Below are 6,894 nucleotides of genomic sequence, written 5' to 3' on the forward strand. Positions count from 1 at the left end.
TGCTAACAACACCAATAATCAACTTTAGTGTTATTGTTTAGATAGTACTTGTTAGCCTGCCTGGCACTGTGTGTGGTATTCATGTTAAACTGCGGCATGGTATCTCAGTGGGCTAGGACTATAAAACCGTAAATACGGACGAGTACAGTCTCTCTCTCTCTCTCTCTCTCTCTCTCTCTCTCTCACACACACACACACAGACACGCACACACACACTCACACACAGACGCACAGATACTCACACACTTACACACAGGTACATGCATGTCGCTATGTACAATAATCCTGGGGTTTATTAAGTGCTAACTACACCAATAGTCAACTTTAGTATTATTTTTCTCTCTTTGTCTTCGTTTTAACACCGTTAGGATAGATAGGGATGTTGTAAAAATGACAATATTTAATTGTTTTCGAGTAAATGGATGTTCCTGAAAGTCTGCCAATATCCAGAAGGTGGCATGTTGGTTGGTAATCGAGACTAGTCCGGCAGACTGGTGATTGATAACATGACCAACGATTCAAGGCTTGAAGCAGTTGAAGAGTAAAAGGGAGCAATCATACTAGTATGTGATTAGATTTTTATTTAAAAAAACTGAACTGCATTCTTTGGACATTTGTCTGCATTTTTAAAACTATTAAGTAAAACAGGGGATTAATTATCTTTGTAGAACTCTCTCTCTCTCTTTCTCACACATACACACACACACACTAACACACACACACACACACACTAACACACACACAAACGCACACTAACAATCAAACGGTTGCTCCCAAACACATATTCATTCAGGTCAATGTGACCTAACGATCCATGCTTCAGATGGTTGATACGACAGACAAGGGATGCTATTCTAACCCAGAATCAAACGATTAAACAAATGAAAGTAGTGATTTATTGATTGATAACTTCCTTCGTTGGGTTTACCGTGACCGTTCGGGTCATTTTGACATGTAAAACAATACTCAGGTATGTTGTGTAACGCCGCACTCAGCGGCATTCCGGCTCTATGACGGCGGGTTGTACATAATTAAATCTGGAGAAAATCCAGTGATTGATATCATCAGCGACGATCCTCGCCGTTGGGGTACGATGATACGCTATCAACCAAGTCACTTAGCCTGACGACCCTATCCATGAAGTCGCCCCTTACCGGTTACCGAGGGCCTATTCAAACCCGAAATCCCCACGGGGCGTATATACTTAAGTTTAGCAATCTGTTTAGAATAAGAAAATCGCTTACAAAATTCGTGACAACTAACCTCCCTGACATTCGACATCACCGCTTGTATCAAGATCCTACATTAGCTACTGTTAGCTTGGAGAGTTTGACACCGATATCCGTTGTTCCTTTTAAACTGCCCGTCATTGTGTACTTTGTGAGGCCTAAATAAGTAACCAAATTGACTATGGCCCATTTTTCTGTTGTCATGTTTCCAAGCTTATCGGCTTGCCTTGAAATGTAAGTCAAGGATATTTTGCCTCACGAGCTTGAATACTTGAAATTGGTATGTTACAATGTGCACAGCGAGCCTCGCAATTTTATTGCATGACATTGACACCAGTGGTAAGAGTGTTTCTCATCTTTATCGCTCGGAATGCACGGACTTTGACACTTGTGCACATGCCGATCTCACGTGCAAGGTTTGGTGTAGGTAACTGTTATATACATCACCTGCCACGTGGAGGTTATGCATGATTTGCACGTGCATTCCGTGGTCGTTGGGGACACCATTGAGACTACTCGGTGGACTGTGTCTCTACCTTCAAACAATGTCTCTTTGTGTGGGTGTTCTGGATGGTGTCAGATCACGGTGTTTTCAAAGTCGAAAATTCTCAACTTTCACATTAATTGTTTCACATTCAACTTGATAGTTTCTGAGTTAACGTTTGCGGACTAGAATATAGTTGTTGTTTCGTAACGCACATTATAATGTTTTTATAAAAATCTGTCATTTGGGGGGCGGTCGGGTAGCCTAGTGGTTAAAGCGTTCGCTCGTCACGCTGAAGATCCGGGTTCGATTCCCGACATGGGTACAATGTGTGAAGCTCATTTCTTGTGTCCCCCGCTGTGATATTGCTGGAATATTGCTCAAAGTGGCGTAAAACCATACTCACTCACTAACTGTTATTTGGGAGCAAATAACAAGATTTGTACTTGTGGTGGACGGGTGGGGAGGTTGGTTTGAGATCGGAATTTATTTTAAATGTTTAGGATTTCACTTTACAACATAAACAGGTACATGATCAATAATGGTTTATCCAATGATGATGACGCATTACTGTTTTCACGATCCTCCGAACCTGCAGCTGGCATGGATAAGAATTGGTCTTCAGCAACAGGCTACTAACGGGATCGGGTGGTCAGGCTCGCTGACTTGGTTGATGCATACCATCGTATCCAAATTGCGTGGAACGATGCTCATGATATCAATCACTGGATTGTCTGGTCCACACTCGATTATTTACAGACCACCGTCATATAGCTGGAATATTGCGGCGTTAAACAAGAAACAGAGAAACTTATAACACTGCGCGGAGTAGCAGGGTGAGGTGAGGTGAGGTGAAATTGGGTTAAACGTCGCGTCCAAGATTATTGCACTTATATAGCGACGTGTATGTGTGTGTGTGGCTGCTTTTACTAGTCCGGACTGATGCCGATTTATAGTGCTAGCTCACTGAGATACCATGCCGCAGTTTAACATGAATACCCCACTCAGACACAGTATACTGACTCCGAGCCGACCAGTCCTTGTTTTAGCCCCTTAATGCTGAGCGCCAGACAGGGTAACAACAAGTACAATCTTTTAACGTCTTGTTGTATGACGCGGCCCGGGATCGAACCCTGGACCTTCCGCCCTCCGGGCGGACGCTCTACCACTTGACCACGGAGGCGGTCCGGAGTAGCAGGGAGCCCCATTACATCATGTTTGTCGTGGATTGGGTGGTCCGTATCCGTGATCCCCGGAAGAGAATTCTGTTTTTGAGGCAGTATTCTCGAATTCGGCACCCGTGAAGATCCGGGGTAGCATAAGTCCTACAGCAACCCATGCTTGCCGTAAAAGCGACTTTGCTTGTTGTAAGAGGCGATTAACGGGATCAGGTGGTCAGGTTCGCTGACTTGGTTGATGTATGTCATCGTATCCCAATTGCCTTGAACGATGCTCATGATATCAATCACTGAATTGTCTGGTCCAGACTTGATTATTTGCAGACCGCCGTCATATAGCTGGAATATTGTGAGAGCGGCGTTAAACAAACAAACAAACAAATCAAATTCGGACGACAAAACGGATCGCCAACTTATTTAGGAGTTGCATCTAACCCTTTCCCTTTCAATTTCGGGTTGAGATCAGCTTCAATTCATAAAATTAATGTTGACGTTGTGTACAAGCAAACAATTTATGAAGGTTCCACACGACTTGTTTCTGAAACAAATTGTCCCAGGCCCTCCTCTTCAGCCACAGAAGCATGATTGTGGGTTCGAATCCCGGTTCGCCCCGGTTATGTTTCTTGGTTTGTCAGCACCATACACGTGCTCTTGGGTCTTGGGTCACTGAAGTGGTAAACGTCTGAGACCTGCATCACTTTGGGCTTTCCTCACACATTAAGCTGACACGTCGTATTATACCTGGAATACTGTTAAAAGCGGCGTTAAACCCAACTAACTCACTCACCCACTCAGCCACAGAATAACAAATGTGACCCACCAAGAGAAAAGGGACCTCATGGTGCTAGGATACACTTGTGCTTTGACGTCATAAAGACGTTTGACGTCAAGGTACTTCAGTGAAGATCGCCATGTGTGATGTCATGTATCTCTGTAATAAATATGAATTAAAGTTTGTGAATTGTATTTTTGTGTTCTGGAGATGCTGAAGTTTTAAAACATAATGAAAAGTCAAAATGTGAATTTTCACCCATGAGATCCCTTATCTCATGGCTAGTAACATATGGCGACCCCCTAATTATACAAGCAACACGGAGTCGACTGTCATGTATATATGAATCTAGCAACGCACTGACAATGAGTCACAGACACAGTATTCCACGTGTTGCACAGCTGGTCGGGGCGACTGCAAACCACAGGCTTCAATTTCATCACACGAGATATCGACATGACTGGGTTATGCAGCAAGAGCGATCCGACCGACTGTTTATTGAAACATACATCGCCTAATTTCTTTGGTGTTGAAATAAACATGAAATAAACCTACAGGAGTTCGTTCAGTGTATTGGGGTTGTGTCAATCACTGGATTGTCTGGTCCAGACTCGATTATTTACAGACCGCCGTCATATAGCTGGAATATTGCTGAGTACGGCGTTAAACAATAAACAAACAAAGGAAAGAAGCTTGAAAACACAAATGTTATTAAGGTCGTTGTAATAAAACAGAAATGAGAAAGAGAAATTAAAATTAAAAATAATTTCTCCTCAACAAATATTTTTCCTAAATAATACGTTGCATTATAAATGATTATAACTGGCAAATGCAGTTTCACTTGCATTCAATTTACATTATTAAACGGAAATTAAGGTGTTTGTCTGAAAAAACTTAACCTACATATTTAGTTCAATTATTCAAATCATTTACAGTGCAGAAATATTTACAGTTTTGATATCAGTGTCTAATATTACCAACTGTGTCCACCGGGACTCGAACCCGGAATTGAACAGAGTCCAGCTGTTCTGACTGCTCAATACACACCATGTGACCGACAAGATGTGACCTCGAGGTGTGAACTCAAGGCGTGAGTCCTCACCGCGTTATAGCGATCATCACAACGCCCGCCCGACACCACGCCATGTTGATATCTTCCAACAATCAATATTCATAGCAGCGAACAGTCCAAGGACATGCAGTGTTTTTTATTCATGACAATACAACACAACTATGTCGGTGCAGTGATAATAAATCTGTACGTGTGGAAGATAGCGTACTTGGTGGGATGCGTGTGTATGTCGGTGCATGCGTGCGCGCGGGGCTCGAACCAGCTCGGAGTTTTGTTTGTTCCCCAACGCCGCTTAGATCGGAGTAATGCTTGTGTGTATGTGTGACTTAAGCTGGTTTTATTGTGCTAGCCCACTGAGATACCATGCCGCAGTTTAATATAAATACCCTACTCAGACACAGTGTTCTGACTCCGAATCGACATGTCCTTGTTTTATCCCTTGATGCCGAGCGCCAGGCAGGGTAACAAGAAGTGCCATCATTTAGCGTCTTTTGGTGTGACGCGGCCGGGGATCGAACCCGGGACCTTCCGCTCCCCGGGCGGACGCTCTATCACCAGACCATGGAGACGGTTTAATCGTCTGAGACCTGCATCACTTCGGGCTTTCCTCTCACATTGAATGGACGGGCCCTGATATGAATTTCTGTCCAAAGCTGTATTAAACCCAATTCACCATTCCAGAGTCAACAGTAAGAATATTGTTATCAGCAAATGAGTAATGGTCGTGGGAACGATTGTGTCGTTGTTCTGGGCTGCCCTGAAACAACACGAGTGAGCGAGCGAGTGAGTGAGTGAGTGAGTGAGGTTTGACGCTGATTTTAGCAGTATTCAAGTTGTTACATTACATTGGTCACCGACTTCGAGTCGCAAAGGCGTACACTATTGGCCAAACGTTCAACTTCGGATCTGTCTGGCCAAGACTCGAAATATACTCTGCAAATAAAGAAACGCAAAAGTGATTTTTGATGTATATTTCATATATCATATAAATATCAACACATGGTAATTGATTGTTCCAAATTGGCACACATTGTCATTGACCTAGTTCCATATGGCTCATATGAAACTAGATTTTTTAAGGTCAAGGTCATCTGTTCTCAAAATCTTGTATGGCCGACAAGAGTCGAAAACTGACGGTGGAATAGTCGTCCAACGGAAACAACAGATCCCGAATTGTGGTCTTAGGAATGTTCACCCTTCTGCCTGCAGTGCTTGTGCCAACTGTCGGGGGTTCTGTGGTTGTTGCTGACGTTGAGCTAGTGCATCCGATAAATGCTCGATTTGGTTTAAATCTGGAGACCAGAAGGGCCATGCCAGGAACTGGTATTTGTGATTTCCGAAACAGGCTGTCGTCAGTCTTGTCGTGTGAGGTCGGGCGTTGCCTGGTTGAAACGTGACGTTTGCTTGTTGCATAATGGGAAGGGCGTGTAGCCGGAGAATATCACTCGTGAAACGTTGTGCCGGTAAATCGTTAAATTCCCCAGAACTTGCACCACGTTTGTTGTACCAGACGAGTGTAGGAGATGGCTGACCACATCATCACACTACCACCACCAAATCTGTCCACTTCCTGTATGCAGTTCCGTGCATAACGTTCCCCGCGATGCCTGTAAACACGACGTCTCCCATTCGCACGGCAAAACTTAAAACGTGACTCGTCAGTTAATCAAACTTGTCTCCATCGCAGTTGTGGTCATACTCTAGGACGCTGACACCACTGACGTCGCAGCCGACGATGCAGGTCCGTCAAAATGAGGGGGGCACGGGTGGCCCAGTCGTCTAAGGCGCCGCGATTCGCTATGCAGAGTTGCGTCCCTTGGGTACGCCGGAAACCTATGTTGTGGGTTCGAATCCCGGTTCGCCCCGTTTTTGTTTCTAGGTTTGTCAGCACCATACCCGTGCTCGTGGGTTTCACCGAAGTGGTAAACGTCTGCATCACTTCAGGCTTTCCTCCCACATTAAGCTGACACGCCGTGATATAACTGGAATACTGTTAAAAGCGGCGTTAAACCAAACTCACTCACTATAAAGTGTGTGCGTGCGTGTGTGAATAACCTGCCCCCTACCGCTTCATGCATATTAATCAAGAAAGAGGTCAAGGATGAAGATGCATGACCAACTGATCCGGTTCTGTATCTGTGATACGCCAACGTCATGTG

The sequence above is a fragment of the Haliotis rufescens genome, unplaced genomic scaffold, assembly GCF_023055435.1.
Source record: "Haliotis rufescens isolate VD_foot unplaced genomic scaffold, xgHalRufe1.0.p SCAF_8, whole genome shotgun sequence".
In the NCBI taxonomy this organism is placed as follows: domain Eukaryota; kingdom Metazoa; phylum Mollusca; class Gastropoda; order Lepetellida; family Haliotidae; genus Haliotis; species Haliotis rufescens.